Source organism: Zalophus californianus, chromosome 13 (assembly GCF_009762305.2).
Source record: "Zalophus californianus isolate mZalCal1 chromosome 13, mZalCal1.pri.v2, whole genome shotgun sequence".
In the NCBI taxonomy this organism is placed as follows: Eukaryota; Metazoa; Chordata; class Mammalia; order Carnivora; family Otariidae; genus Zalophus; species Zalophus californianus.
The window spans coordinates 52,168,567-52,189,080 of NC_045607.1; the positions used below are offsets into that span (position 1 = coordinate 52,168,567).

Here is a 20,514-nt window from a genome sequence, read left to right on the forward strand (position 1 = left end):
TAGGGTTACTGTGCCCCCCCACACACCCAGCTAAGGAGAGAAAGGGGTGGAGCTCCAGAACTCTATGTCCCCCAATCCCTTCAAAAGCAGCACCCCTCCTTTGATCTGCTTTTCTTTTTGTATTAAAGGTCCTTATAAGATTTCCTTTACAAAAAGGATTGCATTCTTAAAAAAAAAAGTTTGGGAACCACTGGGTTGGGGAAGGGACTGGTCCCTGAGGTCCCAGTCAGCCGAATTAGGCCCCAGGAGTCCCCGCTTCTCAGCACCAGAATTTTCCCACCACACCCCCGCCCCCTCACTCCTCTGGAGCAATTAGAATAATCAAATACCACATGAATCTGCCTCTAGAGTCTAAGAAGCCATTCTTCCTCATGTGTTTTATAACAACTCTTATCTTGCTAAGTAAAGAAGCCCCGTGGAGGGGTCGTCCTCACTATGTTGGGGAGCATCCGGTTACGGTGGCCAGTTTCCCACCTCTAGTTACTTTGGCCCTGGATTACAAGAGAAGATTTATTTGAAGCTAAGCAAGTCTGAAGCTGTGCAGTATCAAACGTCTGTGAGTGTGCTCTTAGATCCCCTCATCAAACCTCCCCCCAACACCAACCCTGGGTGACAGAGAACATCTCTTCTGGTTCCAACTTCCTCAAAGGCAGAGTCGGAGGGACAGAGCTGCCACCGCCACTCCTCCAGGGAGAGCCAGGCTAGCTGGAATCTGCTGTCTCCCTCTCTCTGCACCCCCTTGCACCCCTCCTTCCTCCCTCCCAGCATGCGGTTACTTGGTTACCTTGAGTGGTGCAGCTCTCAGCTCCCCTTCCCACCACAGCAGGAAAGAGAAAGCTTTCTCGGCTCCCTCATAAATATTCATGGCGTGCTGTGTTGCTTCCTCAAGTCCCTTCCCAGGTGAAAACAATACCTTTGGAAATGATTATGGCCATCATTTGCCTCAGAAGCAGTCAGGCTTCCCCCAGTTGGGGTCTAGCAGATCTTCGTTCAGCAAAAGTGCCGGCCTGGCTGTGAATTGGAAAGATCAGGATTCCTGCCAGGGGTGCAGGAAAAAGAGTCCTTACCGACCCTGGGAGGGGATTAATTCTAGAGGGGAGCCCTGGAAACTCAAAATAATCCCACTGACGCTCACCTGTTACCCTCTTCCTGAGGAAACCGGGAAGAACGGTGCCCTGGAAGACAACATAGAACTTTTTTCCTTACTCTACTCTCTGCTTCAAACCTGAGGGACGGAAAATAAATTAGAAACGGGATGGGAATTGGCCTACAAAGTGAATCCCGAATTCCAGGCTGGCAGGCAGAAAGTCAAATCCTCCACATGTGGAGCCCCAGGGGAGCATCGTGGTCCCTCCCAAGGAGTAGAGAAAAGGCTGGGTGCTGATGTGGGGCAGAGGACAGGGTGAGCTGACAGGTGTAGCCGTCAGATAGCCCCAGAGAAAATGTCCTGCAGCCACCTTCTTGCAGGAGACTTTAAGAGACATTTTGAGATCATCATCTTTTTGCGGCGGGGGAGGAGAGGGCATGTACACTCCGCCTGAATTATTTGGGTGACTGAGTCAAAAGTGAGGTTTTGCCTTTGAAATTTGTGACACTTGGTTCCTGATTAAAGTTGTCTCCTTTCATGTTTCAATGGTGCAGGGGACGGTGCAAGCTGGACCCGGACCCTCGCTTTGCCCTTCCATCTCTCACTTTGGAATTCTTCTCTCTCTCCTCCCCTTCTGCCATAAATAACCTTCTTACCTTAATGCCCTGCGTTAGAGCTGCCAAACTGGAGTTTAAGGGGTTTACTGCTCCCCTTACTTTCCATTTGGGGATCTTAAGATGATTCTTCAGATGAAAAATTATTTTCTTTGTGCTTTCATTTGGACAAAGATAGAGTTCGGGGCTCTGTTAATGGCCCAACAAAGTGGTCGGGCGATGATTGGTTTCCTGGCATCCCGGTGCAGGCGATTCAGAGACTTGCCCTTAATTCTTCCACAATGAAGGGGCCGGGTCAGGTGATAGGGCTGTAGGGCTGTCGTTTTCAGTGTCCATCTTGCCACTCATGGCTTCCAGACATCCATTCCTTTGTTACCTGTCCTGCTAACATGAGTCATCAAAGAATCACGCTTCTAGAGAAAAGCGTACTTCCTAAAGACATTAAATTGATTATAGCACTTTGGTCTGGTCATTTGTATCAGAGCTTTATGTGAAGTTTCCATTCAAACTGCTCTTTAGCCTGTCATGCTGTCAAGGGGTGAGTATGGGTAAAGACATGTGTTTGCATTTGTGTGTCAGCTCCTGACATTTGTATTTATTTGTACATATGTATTTTGTTGGTTCAAATAAATGTTTCAGCAGATGTAGAGTACAGGAGGGAAACTCCGACAAGGAGATGGTAAAATTCAAAAGCAAGTGAAATATTTCTCAGTAAGATCTGGAGTTCTGACTTCTGGTTAATTGTAAAGATGATCTGGAGGAAGAAGTAACACCTCAGGGAGCTAAGGTCTGTATTTATCTTTTAATGTTATTGTTGTATTATACAGTTTACTGCATAAATAATTGAAATGATAGCAATAACAATTTAGGGACCATTCAACTGTTGTGTGCACTGTATTTCGTTGATACTCACTTTTCTGAACTGCGCAGAACCACAGTGATTCTGTACTTAATGAACACGCAGTGGTAAATTAAAAATGAAAGTTTTTTCAAATGGATAAAATTTTTTAATTCATCCTACTTAAAAATACTCCATCACCTGTTCACTAAAACTAAACTTTTTGGGGATTGTCTTTCTAGTATTTGTTTTAAAACTGCAAATTTAATATGGCATTACTAGGAAGAAAAAATAAACCGTGAAAACTGAAATGATATTAATTGAGCCTGACTGGATAGAGATTGTTGTGTTTATCTGACTGCGTGGCTATATATTTAAGGTATATTTCCAAAATGTAAAAGCCAAGAATGTGACATAATTTTCATAGGTACAAGGGAAATAGTGGTCAATGCAGGATTAATATTTTCATATTCTATGAGGAGAACTTTCCATTTTTGCAGGTGTTTTTACTTGGTTTAGCACAAAAGATCATTACACTGAACTGATTTCCTTGAGGTAATGCTCATTCATTTTTGTATTTCCAGTGTCTACAACATAGTAGGTGCTCCAGAACCATTTATTGGATAATATCAGTGAATACCACTTTGTCCTTAAATATTCTTTATTTTTTAAAGATTTTATTTATTTATTTGAGAGAGAATGAGAGATAGAGAGCCCAAGAGGGAAGAGGGTCAGAGGGAGAAGCAGACTCCCTGCTGAGCAGGGAGCCCGATGTGGGACTCAATCCCGGGACTCCAGGATCATGACCTGAGCCGAAGGCAGTCGATCAACCAACTGAGCCACCCAGGCTCCCGTCCTTAAATATTCTTTTCTCTCCATCTCTGAGGGAAAAATGGAAGAGGAAAAGGGACTTAAAATAGATAAAATGTACTAAAGCCCTACTTTATACCAGGCACTTGATATCTGTGATACCACTAAATATTCCCCTAAGCCTATGAGATTGATATTTCTATTTCAGTTTTGCAGAAGGTGAAACTGATGTTCAGCAACGGGAAACCGTTATACAAGGACACACATATAATAAATGATAAAGCTGGAATTTGAACCCAGTTCTGATTCCAAAACGTGGATTGTTTTAATTTTACCACATATTGACCCATAAATCCACCAATTATTTTTGAACACATAGGATGTGTTCAACAGTACCTGCACTGTTCTAGACACCAGAAACAAGAGTAAATTTTAAAAGACAGTTTCTGTCCTTGCACAGCTTACATTCTAGAGACAATGGATAAAGAAATCCACAGTGCAACATTGGTTCCCCATGTATTTGAAAATAAAGTGATTTGGGTACATCACTAAAACGGAATGTCTGTTTTCTAAAATTCAGAAAACAGGAAGTATGAAAGTAGTGGGTAGAGCAGAGTAAACACAGGGACGAATTGTAGATGATTTCAGAGAGGGAGAGCGAGTCAGATTGGGCTGGGTCTGGATAAGCCATTTTAAACACTTTGTTTCTCCTTGAAGTAAGATGGGAAGCAGACGAGTGATATGCCTTAGCTCTCATTTAAAGATTTTTAAAAAGGGGCAAGGGAACAAGAAAGACCAAGTTGGAGTCCCTTCCCTTGTAATAATCCAGGCAAGAGGTGGTGGTGCAGGGACCAGGGCGGTAGCAGGGGAGGTAGCAGGATGGTTGGATTCTAGACAAAATTTGTGGTGGGATTGATTAGATGAGGGGTGCTTTTAGAGTTGCTGTAGTTACTCCCAATCCTGCTGAATCAGAATCGTGTTATTTTTGTAGTTTCCTCATCTGTAGAATGGGAGTGATTTTTGAGAACCCATCCTGATAAACGTCCTTGGCATCGCGCATGGTACACAGAAAGCATTCGATACATATTACCAGCAATGGGCAAAGCTGATTGGATGGGGAGCAATGGCAGCTCTCTGAGCACACAACCTGGAGCAGATCACAAAGGCAGTCCTGGTTCAGGACGGGCTCAGAGATGGTGGGCTGAGAGGGCCAGCGAAGCTGGTGACGACCACCCCTGCATCTGCTGTGGGGATGCAAGAATGAAGGGAGAAAAGGGAAAGTGTGTGAAAGACATGATTCCAAGGAAGGCAAAATGTTCTCCAAAGAATGAGCGCAGGATCTAAACTATGTGTAGACACAGCTTACATATCCAAAAATTGCTGGGGAAGCTTCAACATACCTAATTAATTCTGGGAGGGAGACATTTTCAAACGGTGAAGTTTTAGATGACTAATTTATGGGATGCAGGAAATGAAAGACCATAGAAAAAATTAGAGGGATAATAGATCCCCCTATAAATTTAACTGTGGTTATGGACCACTTTTTACAGATGATTGACCCCCCCCATCCTCATAATTAGGGGAGTTTTTATTAAAGCTGTAGGATTGTTTTGGTGAAGTATCTGCTTTCTTAGTCATTCTGTGTGAATTCTTATTCAATAATAAGATATTCTTCAACAAGGATTGAAAACTCCTGTAGATAGAATTAATTCTGACTTTCATTTTGATTCTGTTTTTAACTAACTTTTAAATTAGTCTATTTAAATTAGGAATTATTTAAATTACATAGATTTTTAAAATTATACAATTAATACATGCTCACACCAAACGATTAAAAAATTATACAAAGAAATGATAGTAAAAGGTAAATGTCTTTTCTATCCTATAATCCCCCATGTTTCTTGCCCCAGAGGTACCACTATCCCTAGTTTGTTATGTATAATATGAGAATATCCTACATATATACAAGCATACATATACATGTCTATAAATGTTTTTATCCAAGCAGGAGGAAACAATTTGGCAGTCAACTCTTTTCACTTGACAACATACAGGAGTCTGTATTAGCAGAACTGGAATTGAAAAAAAAGGCCTCTTTAATAAGAGACCAAAATATAATAGTTAATAGTGAGAAAATGATTTTATTGGAACTTGATCTTCAAAAAACACTAAAATTTATGAAAATATATTTCTCATTTTTGACAAAATTTAGATTATAATTGCAACGTTGTGGTATTTCTTAGAAGGAGAAAAAAAATCAAGTGTCACTGGGAGGGAGGGGTGGATCCTTCCTCCCTCCAAATTGTATGCTACCTCAATATAGTATCTTTCCACTCACATTTAATTTTCACAGCATTATCTTAAGGACAGTCATTTGTGCAAAATTATTTCTGGGCTTTATCAGTTTCCCCAGGATCTCAGTTACAAATCCTTTGACATTCAAATTATTTTCTTTTGAAGCGCCTATCTTGTCATCATTGTTATTGTTTTGTCTTTAATTGTTGATGAGTCTGATTATCAGATTGACATTTGGCACTGGCAGGATTTGAGCTGTCATCATCTGAAGGCAGAGATAGCAAGGTAGGATATTTGAGTGGCCAGTTAATGAATATTTTCATGTTATCATGGCTTTTACTTTACTTCACAGTCTTGTTACTACAACGATATGCAGGTAATGATTAAAGATAATTCCTTCTAGTATTGGACATACAAAGCTAACAATCTTTTTAATGGGGTACATACATTTCCTATTTTCCACTGTAGGAATGTGCCTTCACTCATTTAACCAATGCATTATTGATGGACAGGAAAGGTGTTAAGGTTTTTGAAAGTACAGTGATGAAATGAACATTCATACACACAAATATATTTATTTGTACATAAGAAAAATTTTTAGAAGTGGAGTTGCCAACTCAAAGGGTCCTAGTATATTCCACATTTTGATAGACTCTACCAAACCACCCTTTAAATGGCTTCACCAATTTATCCTCCCACTAACAATGTATAAAAATGGCCTATTGATCACACCTTTGCCAACACGAGTATTATCACAATTTCCTAATTTTTGTCAATCTGATGTTGAAAAAAATATCTGTTGTTTTTATTTTCGTTTCTTTCATTGTAGATGATGTTAAACTTGCCTTTTATTCTTTTGTCTTTTGCCATTTGTATTTCTTTTTCTACAAACTTCCCATTCATGTTCTTTATCTGCTTTTATAAATGAGTCATCTTCTTTTTCAAATTAATTTATAAGATCTTTTTCCATCTTTAAAAAAAATAGCCCTTTGCTATATGGGATGCATATTTTTTTCTCTATTTGTCATTTGTCTTGGACTTTGTTTTGGGTGTTGTTGTCATATAAACATTAAATTTTCATGTAGTCCATTTTAGCAGCCTTTCATTTATGGCTTCCATATTCTGTATCATGTTTAGTAAAGCCTTGCCCACTGTAAAATTGTTTTTAATTCCATTGTGTTTTCTTCTCAAACTTTTATATTTTATTTTTAGGGGCATTAAATATGCTTGGAATAAGAGATCTTTAAAAAATAACTTTTTATCCCATTTGCAGGTTTGGTCATCGCTCTCTCTCTGTCTTACAAGATAAGTGTAGTAATAGGAATAAACACCATCCATTCCCACTCTTCTGCTAACATGGAGAACATATGTGCCCACTAAACTTGTCTGATTACAAATTATGACTGAAGGAATGAGGGAAAGGTTTTTGTGTATACAAGTCACCAGATGTTTTATAATGATTCTGTTAATATGAGCCTCAGGATTAGACTAGAACCAGGGGTACAGGTCAAGACTGAAGCTCATTGACCAAGCTGCGCAAGAAAGTTTATGCAGTGCCTACCGGCACAATACATAAATATCCAGATTTATTACTCTCTGTCTCCAGCACCGAATTTGCCCACAGATTTATGAAAGGGAAAACATGAAATTGAGATTTGTAAATATTTGAAGTTTACTTCTGAGATCTGAAAAGGCAGTAAGAAGGCTAGTAATAAATTCAAAATAGAGGTTGGGGAATGCAGTAAGTTTGCAATTATAGGAATATAACTTAAGGAAGGAATCACAAACAATAAAATTTAATAATTTCACCCTTGGTTCATAAAACACTGAGCTCCAACTGACATAAATTATTAGCCTGAGGTAAAAAGGAGGTAAGTGAATATGGATTGTCACAAAGGAAATCGTTGGTAGATTTTGCAACTGGAGTTAGATTCTCTAATTCTTCTGATAAGATGATTCTCCTTGCAAGTCAGCAAAGGCCAAAAGCCTTTAAGACGTTTTACCAATATGCATGAGGTTCATTGTCCTTTGCCCTATTTATAACTAATGACATCTTGGAAGTCCCTAAAAAAAAGGCACTTCAGCAGTTTGATTAGTTTTCTATATTTTTTAATCCAGAGTCTAGCTCCTTCAGCAATCAAGTTCTGTAGCTTGTAGAATTGTGAGCCTGTATCAATTTGCAGAGCTGATGTCAGGCTTTATTTAAGAAAAGCCATTAAACCAGTGATGGGAATCTGTGCCAATTTCCGCATACCTTGGTTTCCTTATCTTTAAAATGGGGTTATTGATAACTTCCTGTGGCAGACTCCACCGTGTGCCTACTAAATGCTAAACCCCGCTACTGCCTTCTTTATTAGCATGCCAGGGCCACTCCTAGCTAATACTGAGCCTTCCTATGATTTATGAAAATGCAACCCAACAGGCCAATGACCTGGAAAGCGGTACCCCTTCCTCTGGACTGATACACCTGGGTCACACAGCTTGATGCTTGGGCTGTACTGAGCATGAGCTGTATTCCAGGCTCTGCTGGGTACCTTTGTCCAAGGATGCCCTGAATGGAACCCAGGTTTTTGCTGACTTCCTGGCAGAGACTTCTTGATCTCGAGGAAAGGAAACCCAGTGTCTGGTCTACAGATAAGCATGATTAACCAATGAGATGAAAATGAAAGTCAGCTGAGGAACTTCTTTGATAAGGGAAAAGCCCAGGAGGAGATACTTCTGTCCTGGTTCTAAGTGAGAATGCAATCATGTGATGGCCTAATGCTCTAGTGGTCATTATATAGTTGTGAATGGAAGACCAAGAGGCTTGATCTAAAGCCCTAACACCAATGAGTTACTAAAACAATGCTAGAATTCTATTTCTGAGCTTTAATATAAGAAAAATGCCATTTGTTTAAGCCACTGTTAGTTGGGTTTTGTGCTTCTCGAAGCTGAAAGCTTTCCTACTTGATAAAGAACCACCAGGGCTGTTGAAAAGATTAAATGAGATGATATAATTAACCCTGTTCCTCAGGAACACAGAAAGGACTCAGTAACTGATGACTGCCATGACAATGGTAATCATGATAGTAATATCTGTGGTCAGATTAAGGATAATAGAAACAGTATGGGACTGAGCTAAAACCACCTCAGTTTGAGTTTCTCTTGTCTTGGGCAAATTACTTACCCTAGGGCTCAATTTACATTTACATCTGTAAAAAAGTTAATACTTGTCTCACAAGGTAGGGTATGTGAAAAGCATTTTATAAAGTATGAAGTATGATACAGAGGTTACTCGTTATTGTTGTAGTATCTTGGTCCTCAGTTCCAAAGACAGGATAAAAATTGCCCTCAAATTAGATATAAAAGCAATAATAAATGACTGATTCTGATTTTAGTCAAGGGTATTGAGTAACAAGAATTAGAAATAACTTTCAGTCTGTTCTAGCCATAAGCGGATCTCATTTTCATACCTGGGAACCTAAGAAAAGGGAATAAAATCACCTTATCTAGAGTGGGAAGGATGAGTTATCCCCCCCGCCCCCAGTATCAGTGCACTATTAAAGGAATCTTGACAATGAAAAAGAATGAGAATTTTAAAACTGGAAGGTGACACAGCAGAGAATAGATTACGGAAATGAAGGTCAGGTGTTTTGGGGGGAATAAGGTGATTCATGGGGTGCTCGGCCGAGAAATGGGTCTCAAAAAGGATCCAGAAACAACAGTAAATTACAGTTATTTCCTTTTTGGTGTTCTCTGGCTCTAGCTTTGGTGGGCACTCCCAATGGAGACAAGTAGTTGTATGTCCCAAAGATACAAGATGGGAGCTTGCTTAGGCGCAGTCAGTAAGTAAGGGTGCTGTCTCTGCTCCACAGTGTCCTTAAACATAAACATACACAATGTGCAAAGTGCAATCAGGATGTGTAATAGAGTTGGTATCTGGTGTTTCACCTCTTAAACCTCTACGCTAAGGCATTAATAAAACTTTTAGCCAAAAATGATTAAGAAAATATCTCCATGCCTGGTTTGGTATGAGTTTTTGTTTTGTCATCCTAATTCCAAGTAATTCAGTAATTCTGTGTCTCAAAATGCTCCAGATCCCACATGCATTTGGTTATTTCCTTGTAACACAGTGGAGTCATGAATTATTGAGATGTTTCTGACTAACATTACTAAAAGTTCCTACTTTAAAAAATAAACCTCATCAATTGAAAATATTAGTTTTATTTCTGTTCTGACTTGCAAAGTTGGAGATTTATGTAAATTGAGGAGGTAGGCTTTTCCTGTAATGTCTGTTCTGCAGAAATAAGCTCTGTAATGGCCTGAAAATCCAACTAATCTCAGTTGGGTGGGTTTTTTTTTGATGATCCCAGCTTTTCGTAGGAAAGAAACAACCTCTGGGTGAGTACTAATAGCAGATAATCTTTATCCATTACTCAAAAAACAATTATTCTATGGTTAATTTCTGAGCTACATTTCTCCCACTATGGGTTTGCTTTTTAATTATTTCATGCCCATTTCAATGTAGGCTATAGAAGCAGACTCAAGTGTTGTTCCTGGCACTATTAATGAGCTAAACATTTAATTCTGAAGGGACTGTCCCTTCTCTCATCAAGCTCTGTTAATAATAGTTTATTAGTTAGTGTACATGCTGAGCTGCTGAGCTAAAGATACCCCTGTTTATAATGACTGAAGTAAGAGAGATGTTTGTCCCTCTCTCATGTAACACAGTCCAGAGGTAAATGGGCAGCCCTGTGCTGGTAGGTGGCTCTGACCTACTCAACTTGTGACTTTCGAGTATGGGTCCTAAGTGATTGCCATAGTCCTTCCCACCTCACTGGCAGAGGGAAGACCTGCCCATTTTTAAAGACAAGATTTGGAAGTGGCTCCCATCAGTCTTCCAGACATCCCATTGGCCAGACCATAGTTTCACCAAGCTAGAAGGGAGGTGAGTAAATGTGGAGCTGAAAATTCACCCATGTGACCAGCTAAGATTCTGTTATTATGGGAGAGGGAAAGAATGGATGTTGAGGAATAACAGAAGCCTAGCACACGGGGTATACTGAAATGAAGCTTCTGAAACTTTAGTTTCAACCTGGGGACCTTGTTGAAATACAGATGCTGATTCAATAGGTCTGGGGTGGAGCCTGAGACACTACATTATCTAACCAGCTTCTGATGCTTGATGTCAGTGCTGCTGGTCTGTGGACCACAGTGAGCAGCAAGGAACTAGAAGCTTCTCTTGATTGCAAGAAACAGGACTTCTTTAGAATCACTTACTGTCAGGGAGGTGGTGAAGAATCAAGGCAACTCTAGTTATGACAACCCTCTTTTGACGTGGAATATTTATCTTTGTGGGAATGTGCCATTTTTCTCTCACACCAAACTGAATCATTCTCTACGTATTCTCTAGCTCCAAATCTGACAGAAACATTAGTTGCTTCAGTTAGACTGCGGACCTTCCCCAACCAAATGCCATGATTTCATGGGTGACCTGGCAGTCTGTAAATGGGATAAACTTTGGTTTAATCAGTAGCCACATTAACATGAATAGCCTGATTTGGCTTCCCTGAGCAAAGAGCAGTAGGTAATACAGCTTAAATTACAGGGGAAGCCAGACAGAAAACCTTATATAGTTTCTTTGTTTGGATGTTAGGGCAAAAACTGAGAAATATCAAGGCAATACAGACTTACACTTTGATATGATGGCATATAATTATTGTAGTTGGTAAATTCACTGTTTTTTACTTACAGAAATAATAGATATGTTTTTTATACTGAAAAGTGCAAGAAAAAAACCCCCTAATTTCAATTTTAGTTAATTCACATTTTTCCAAATAAACTTTAAAAATTAGGCAAGATAAGGAATACCAAATTATAGAAAGAACAAAAGAGGAATATTTTAAATAGAAAAGATACACTGCTCATACTTTATACAACTAACTTACATGCTTTGCTCTCCAATATCAGTGTGTTCTTCTTAATGCCACATTGGGATGACTTTTATACTTAACTACAACCCACTTTAATTAGTAGATCTGATTCTTTTCTGATTCTCAGAGCATCCAGACTCTACCCACACTCATCTTGGCGTTTAGAGATCTCTCTCCACAGAAGGTCTTTTTGTTGTTGTTGTTCTGTCTTTCCTGTGCCCTCTAAGAAGTATACACCAGCATTAGATGCAGCTGTTTTTAATTAACCCCTTCAGCTGTCCTCCAGATGAATGACTCAATATGCCTTGGCAAACTGATGGTTTCTAAGGAGTAATACATATTTGCATCACACCAACAAGTTTAATAAAGTTAACCCACCTTACACCAACAGAGCAACAACAATGCCCCAACCTACTCATAAAATCCAATTCAGGTGACTAACCAGGTTAGAATGTTACTGCTCACCAATATGTTTAATAAAGTTAATCCATCCTATGTGTAGAGCAACAAGAAACCAATGCCCCCATTCTACTCATAAAATCCAATTCAGGTGACTAACCAGATTGGAATGACTTCTCAGTGAGCTGAGGTCTCACAGCATTGAGGGTTCTGATCGGTCCTTTTTCTCTTTTGGGTGGGAGTCAGGCAACTGAGCAGGACCTGAGTGAGCCCCTTCCAATCACTGTAGGGAATGGGGAAAGGGTACTTCTTACACTTGGCTGGGTACTGTGAAGCTAAAGGACATAAAATATTGAATGGGAGAAGGGTGAACGGAGGCATAAATTAGAAGACCAGGTTGAACCCAGGAGTCAAGCTGTGGAAGCCAAAACAGGAAGGCAGGAAGCCAGATTGTGAAGTAGTAAAATGGACCAGAAGCAGCTGTAAGAAAGTCCAGCAATAAAGATGGAATTTGCCCATCCACCCCACCACCCTGGGAGACCTTTAAAGTATTTCTCTTGCCAACTTGGACAAGTATGTATGGAGGATTGTTGAAAAGAGCATAGGAGAATCGGTGGGATCTAAAATGAGCCTTCCTCAAAGGAAAGAGGCCAAGCCAACTCCAGTTTAACGCTAGAAATTATTATGTTTGCATAAATGGGTCTATTTCCTTTAATCCCAGGGTCACCTGGTCTGGGTCTGGGGATAGTCCTTTATTTATTCATTCTGAAAACACTTATTGGGTAGAAGTGAAGTAATACAAATATGAATTACTCATACTTCTTACCTTCAAAGACCTTATATTCTTGTTGGCTTGAGAGAAGTCTCTAAATATAGTATCAAGCAAAAATGTACACCTCAAACTTTGAAGGGACAGTTGGAATCCAAAGGCAAGAAAGGAAAGGGACCTGCCCTTAAGGAATTATAATATGATAAAAGGAGAGAGTTATGAATGTAAAAGGGGGAAATTATGGGGGGGAACCCCACATATATTCTGTGAAAACAATCTATACAAAGTCTAAGGGGCAGAAAGGAAAGGGGCCAATTCTTTCTGGATGGTGGAAGTAGGTGGTGAGACAGTCAGGAAATCCTTCAAAAGGAGGTAACATGTACGGACAGATAAATAGGGGAAAGCCACGCTGACAGGCGTTTAAGAAAAGCATTGAAGACAAAGGTAGTAAAGGCACAACATCATGAAGTATGGTTGCAATTTGAGGGAAACTTTTAGCTCTGTTAGCCTTGAGGGGAGGCACTGGGGATGGATGAGAGTGTAGGTAGGGCAGAAGAGGTAGATAAGAACTCAATTATGAAAATAATTGGCTCGGAAATAGGGAAAACCAACACACGCCAATCCCACAACTTGGTTTTCCACTGGATCTCTGAGAAAAAAATTTTATATTAAACACCTGTTTTACGCAAGGCCTTGATATACTATGGATGTGGCAGTAAAAACATGAATAAGGTAATACAGATCCTCACAGAATTTACATTCTTGTACAAAACACTAATATGGACACCAAAAACTGGAAAACAATGTAGAACCTAAATATAATTTAAGGAAAGTAAGAACAAGGTGCCCTAGGGTGTTGTTAAAGCAACAACAATTATTTTTCCAGCTTTATGGAGATATAATTGACATATACCATTGTGTACATTTGAGGTGTACAGTGTGATTATTTGATATATGTACCTATTGCAAAACGATTACCACAATAAGGTTAATTAACATGTCTATCACCTCACTGTTATCTTTTGTTTATTGTGAGACTATTAATATCTACTCTGTGAGCAACTTTCAAGTATACAATACAGTACTGTTTACTGTAGTCACCATGCTGTACATTAGATCCCCTGAACTTATTCATCTTATAACTGGAGTTTATTTCCTTTGATCATCTTCACCCATTTCCCCCACAACTGCCCCCACCCCTGGCAACTAGCATTCTGCTCTATTTCTATGAGTTATGCTTTTTTAGATTCCACATATAAATGAGATCACATAGCATTTGTCTTTGTCTATTTCATTTAGCATAATACCCTCAGGGCTCATCCATATTATTGCAAATAGAATTTCCTTCTTTTTTATGGCAGAATAATATTTCAATGTGTGTGTGTGTGTGTGTGTGTGTGTGTGTGTGTGTGTGTGTATCACATTTTCTTTATCCATTCATCCATTGACACCTAGACTGTTTTCATGTCATGGCTACTGTAAATAATGCAATGGACATGGGGGTTGAGATAGTTCTTCAAAACAGTGATTTCATTTTCTTCAGATGTATACCCAGAAATTGCTGCATCATATGGTCATTCTTCCCCCCCCTTTTTTTTTCTTGAGGAACCTCCATACTGTTTTCCACAGTGGCTGCACCAATATACATTCTCATTAACAGTACACAAGGATTCCCTTTTCTCTACACCCTTGCCAGTATTTGTTATCTCTTATCTTTTTGATAATAGCCATTCAACAGGTGTGAGGTGATGTGTCACTGTGGCTTTGATTTGCATTTCCCTGATGATTAGTAATGTTGATCTCCTTTTCACCTACCTGTGGGCCATCTGTATATCTTCTTTGAAAAATGTCTGTTCAGGTTCTCTGCTTATGTTTTTTTAAAGATTTATTTATTTATTTGACAGAGAGAAAGAGAGAGAGAGAGAGAGACAGTGAGAGAGGGAACACAGCAGTGGGAGTGGGAGAGGGAGAAGCAGGCTTCCTGCAGAGCAGGGAGCCTGATGCTGGGCTTGATCCCAGGACCCTGGGATCATGACCTGAGCTGAAGGCAGACACTTAACGACTGAGCCACCCAGGTGCCCCCCTCTGCTTATTTTTTAATTGAATTGTTTAGGATTTTTTTTTTGCCATTGAGTTATAGGAGTTGTTAGATATTTATTTACCCCTTATTGGATAGATAGTTTGCAAATATTTTCTCCCATTCCATAGGTTGCCTTTTCATTTTATTGATTGTCTCTTTTGCTGTGCAGAAACTTTTAAGTTTGATGTAGTCCCACTTGTTTATTTTTGCTTTTGTTGCCTTTGCTTTTGGTGTCATATCCAAAAAGTCATTGTTAAAACCAATGTCAAGGAGCTTTTGCCCTATGTTTTCCTTTAGGAGTTTTAGGGTTTCCGGTCTTACATTTAATTCATTTCAAGTTAATTTTTGTGGATGGTACAAGATAGGGATCCAGTTTTATTCTTTTGCGTGTGACTATTCAATTTTCCTAACTCCATTTATCGAAGAGACTATCTATCTTTTCCCCTATGAGTATTCTTGGCTCTCATGTGAAATATTAGTTGACTAGATAATTCTTCTTATGTTTTTGTTTTTTTTAATTTAAGTAGGCTCCACACCCAGCATGGAACCCAATGTGGGGCCTAAACTCACAACCCTGAGATCAAGACCTGAGCTGAGATCAAGAGTCAGTGAAACCACTGACTGAGCCACCAGGTGCCCCGTAGATCATTAATTCTTATTGTTAAGACTTGAGGAAGACTTCATGAAGAACGTGACATTTAAAGCTGGTCTTTGAAGCATGGGGAAGATGGGATGGTGAAAAAAAGAAGTCTAGGGAGAGGGAAGAAAAGTAGGAGAGACACAGAAACATCTGAGTGTTTGGCATGATGAGGAATGGAAAGTGCTCCAATGTAGCTATGGGGCAGATTGCATACAAGGAAATAAGTGGGAGATAAACCAGAGAAGGAAGTTGTGGCAATGTTTGCTGACATACACATAAGTTGAGAGTTTATTCTGTGATAATGGAAAGGATCAGACCCAGCTGACTTAACTACTTAGACAGAGGTAGAGACATAGGAACAGAGAAAGAGGCAGACACTGCCCAAGTGAGCTGACGAATGGAACAAGGAAAGCCCCAGAGAGGGCCCATGGCTCATAGACCCAGGATAGGAACAAAGCAGGGTTGATTTAGGCACAGTCACTTGGTCTATAAGCAAAATATGCTCCCACAGAGTGTCCTCTGACTCATCAGAACAGTCACTCCTTCTCCAGTGGTGAAGAGCTAGGGAAGAGGGTTCTTACATGATTAAATGCAACCCCCTTTCTTTGGACTGATGCAGAGTAGAGAGAAGATGCTCAAATTTCCCCCTCCTTTTTCAGAACTAACTGAGGTATAAAAAATGCATCCAAGAAGGAAGGACTAATTAGAAGAGATGGGTCCAGGAGATGTTTAAATGTAGAGTTTATAGGCTTTGACAACAACTGGTTGTGGAGGAAAAGAGGCAGGAAATAAGGTACTATCCTGGATAACCAGGGATGGATATGCCTATAAATAAGGGGGAGAAACAGGTGGATAACTATGATGGAGAAGAGATGAGCTTCCAGTGGGATTTCCTCTGATGTAAAGAAGGTAATTAAAAATGAGTCAATCATGACAATAAAGCAAATTTAAGAAGTTGCATTAGGAATGTTTTTATGCAAGCAAAAGAAACTCAACTTGAATTAGAATATACGGCTATTTATAGGCTCACGTAACTGGGAATTTCAAGGAAGGAGGCAGTGAAGTTTCAGTCATAGCTGCTCCAGGGTTCAAACGTATCTTCAGGGGAGCCTGGCTGGCTCATTCAGAAGAGCACAAATTCTTGATCTTGGGATGGTGAGTTTGAGCCCCAAACTGGGTGTAGAGATTATTTAAATGAATAAACTTTAAAAAAAAGTATTAACAAAAAACATATCATTAAGAATGATAAAGTGGGGCGCCTGGGTGGCTCAGTCATTAAACGGTGCCTTTGGCTCAGGTCATGGTCCCAGGGTCCTGGGATGGAGCTCCACATTGAGCTCCCTGCTCCACAGGGAGCCTGCTTCTCCCTCTCCCACCCCAAACCCCGCTTGTATTCCCTCTCTCGCTGTCTCTCTCTGTCAAATAAATAAAATTAAATTTAAAAAAATGATAAAGTCACAAAGGCTCTGTACATTCAGTTATACAAGTTCATTCCTCAGTGCAGTCATCTCAAACTTCAAATCACCTTTTAAATCTTTTCAAATCTATAAGGTGATGCAAAGCAGAAGTCAAGATCTGCTACGAAAATAAAGTACAGCATATATATTGAGCCAAGAATGTTTTGTCGCCAGTCATAGAACTAGAAGCAGGAAGGGGCCTTAGTTCAACTTGCTTATGATTTTAGACAAGGAACCACATAATTCGACAAAGGCCAGACAGTCATGAAGTGACAGAGCTGGTACTAAAATTCACATCTCTTGTCTCCTACCCCTCATCATGTTTCATCATATCATCCTACATCAGCCATATACTTCTTCTAGGAGAAAATCATCCAACCAGAAGACCATTCTATTATGGTCCTATATTTGTTAAAGTATTCACTGAGCGGAGGTTGGGTGTGTTTCAGCTAGGGTTAATCCTGGTTGCCTCTGATCACTGCTAGGAACATTTGGAAAAAAAAAAAAATCAATCCAGATTCATTTAGCCAATTAAATCAAACCTGTGCTTGATTTTGTTTTTGTTTTCTATTTCATGGAATTTCTTTCATTCATCCCAGGCTCCCAAAACTCAACGCATTTTTGCAAATGATCCCATAGGTCAGGGACCACTAGGTTTGAACATCAATAGATGGAGAAACAGTCCCTGCCATTGAAAATCAAGAGCCCCTGTCGAAAGAACTAAATGTCTAAATAGGAAACTGTCACAGTGGTAAAAAGAAAGCAGGGAGAAATCCCACTAGGGGATGCAGATCAAATAAGACAGAAGAGTATTTTATTCAGGCCTATTAAAATAGACAATTAAAAACAATACAGTTGTCCCTGCAGGGAAACAACTGAGAAGCTCCTCACTTACATATGCAGAGCACAGTGCACTTCTATGGCACCTTTCAGACAGGCTCCTGCAGCACGCCACCAGCATCACTAAGTAGATCAGCCTAAGTCAAAGTCAAGCTTGGACTATGGCTTCCATGCAGTGTGATGCCTAGAAAAGTCCAAATCTGGTGAGAGGGTTTCACATTTAAGAAACAAAGTGGCCAAACTATTCATTTTTGCAGTAATAGGATTGAGAGAATTCCTAGGAGAGTCATTTAACAACTGTCACTTTAAAAAGTGAAGTAAGACTCATGGCATCAAAAGATAACACCAGCTGAATGACGACCCCTGAGCTTTCAGTTAGTGTTTGCAATGGTCACGCATGGTTCACTACCACTGCGCAAGGCATTCATGCAGCAATGCATTCATACAGCGAATGTTTCTCGGGTATCAATGATGAGCCAGACACTATCCTAGGTTTGGGATACAGTAGAGCATAATACACAGAGAAACTGGGGCCTTTACTGAGCATGGTCTAGTAGAACACGGCCAGGCTACCCTTTTCTCCTCTTTTGCTGCTTCTTCTCTTTCCAGGACCACCCTTTAACTTGAGCAAGTTACTGCACATACCATGAAGGCTTGAGGACTGGGCCCCTGTCAGCTACAGAGAGCAACTCTATTTCAGAGCAGGAGGGGATTTGAGAGGTGAAAATGCTTACGAGAAAAGCAAAGTAATTGAGTTGTCAAACCCTTCCGAGATAGCAGTAATTCAGTAGATTGTTGCATAAAGAAGCATCCTTTCCCATTAGTACCAAGCATCTAAACCCTGGTTTACCTTCCAATTAAATTTCCGGGTACCAGAGAGTTCTGGAGATAACCACAAATGTGGCACACAGTATTTGCATATGGCAGTTAAATAAAGTTTCGGGGGTGCCTGGATGGCTCAGTCGGTTAAGCGGCTGCCTTCGGCTCAGGTCATGGTCCCAACGTCCTGGGATTGAGCCCCGCATTGGGCTCCCTGCTCTGCAGGAAGCCTGCTTCTCCCTCTCCCACTTCCCCTGCTTGTGTTCCCTCTCTCGCTGTGTCTCTTTCTGTCAAATAAATAAATAAAATCTTAAAAAAAAAACAGTTTCGTAAAATTAAATAATTTCAGTTGCTCTTATGTATAGGAATAGGCCTAGACATCACATGTGTGAAGTGTAATAACTGACTACATTGTCATTGAGCTGGACATTGAACGCTAGAAAAGTTAAAATTGAGAATAGTTTTATTTTGATAAGAAGGCTACTGAGATTTAAATAAATTTTATCTGTAAAATGCATTTGAAATAAAAATGTTAACTTAAAATTTTATTTATAATTCAAAATTAAACATTTAGATGTATGATATGTGGGCCTCCACTTGTACTCTTGCCTCAGACTCTGCAAATAACAGGGGTGAGCTTATTTCTTCCCCCTGCTCCCATGAATACATACCAATGAAATAACTGCTGAGTAAATAATGTTTCAAAAATGTCAAAATGAGAATATTAAATATGAGCAATGGTTGAAATAGAGGAAATGTGGATAGCAAAAATATATCTGTTAAAATAATTAAAAATGAGCTATTCTCAGTGCACTCCGATAGGCTCACTTTAATTTTGACCTCCATGATATAGTTTATTTTTTTTAAAGATTTTATTTATTTATTTGAGAGAGAGAGAGAATGAGAGAGAGAACACGAGAGGGGGGAGGGTCAGAGGGAGAAGGAGACTCCCCGCTGAGCAGGGAGACCGATGTGGGGCTCGATCCTGGGACTCCAGGATCATGACCTGAGCCGAAGGCAGTCGCTTAACCAACTGAGCGTTAAGGTCAGTTGACCTAACTGAGCCACCCAGGCGCCCTCCATGATATAGTTTAGATCATGACCTTTACCTTCCAAACTCTTATCTTAAAGTCTCCTCTTTTCTTGATCTGTAAGCAGCCTGTGGAAGTTTCCTAATTCTCTTTAGCCCAAACAGTGCTTTGTTCATTTTAAGATCATAATAAATAAAAGGTTAATGAATAAGTGAATATAAAACATTGTTCTAGCAATATATCACATGGGGACCAGACACAGACCTTGCTATCACCAGATTTTAAATAGATATAGCTTCAAAAACCTTATCTCAAAATTCAAACCCAATTTCATGGCTACAGAAAATTTTCCATTGTCACACAGATGTACTGTAACAAACCGGAGAGTGCAATTCACTAAAGACCACGTTAGTAAGAAAATCACAACAGCTGGTATTATTGAGAACATTAAGAATGCTTATTGGAGAAATAATACCCACATCAACTTTGAAGAGCATGAAACTGAATCTCACTAGGGCAGTTCCATTCCTTCTACTTATCTCTATCTAGGAATGAATGAATCAGAAAATTCTGCAAATGATTTATGATTTCCCTTATATCTGGAAAGGGAATATAAATGAATAAAAGAAGGAGCCCAAGAGGCTATGTGGGTAAGTGTGCACATGGCAGATGAAATGCAATTAAGAGAACAAACACCATTATACAGATGAAGCCTTGACCTTATACACATTTCTGAAGGAGACCAGATATGGCTTATTGTCTGTTAAATGATTACTTTCTGTAATTCAAGAATTAGCACCTAGGTGGTACGCTAAACAAATGTCAAGGGTGTGTGTCTAGCTTATGTGATACCTTTTTTTTTGAGAACTACTCCATCTATCCCTACTCGCAGTCTACTCTGGACTACTGTCACAGATGACTGG

The 20,514-nt window shown here is 39.7% G+C and overlaps 1 long non-coding RNA gene across 2 annotated transcripts in view; it reads right to left on the reverse strand.

Moving 5' to 3' along the window:
- Positions 1–3,360: 3,360 nt before the first annotated feature.
- The window catches only part of LOC113935075, a 76,543-nt gene continuing 59,389 nt past the window's right edge, over positions 3,361–20,514 (reverse strand). For both annotated transcript variants that reach the window (XR_003523890.1, XR_003523892.1), the window contains exon 5: positions 3,361–3,420. This is a non-coding gene — a long non-coding RNA (uncharacterized LOC113935075). The remainder of the gene's footprint in view (positions 3,421–20,514) is intronic.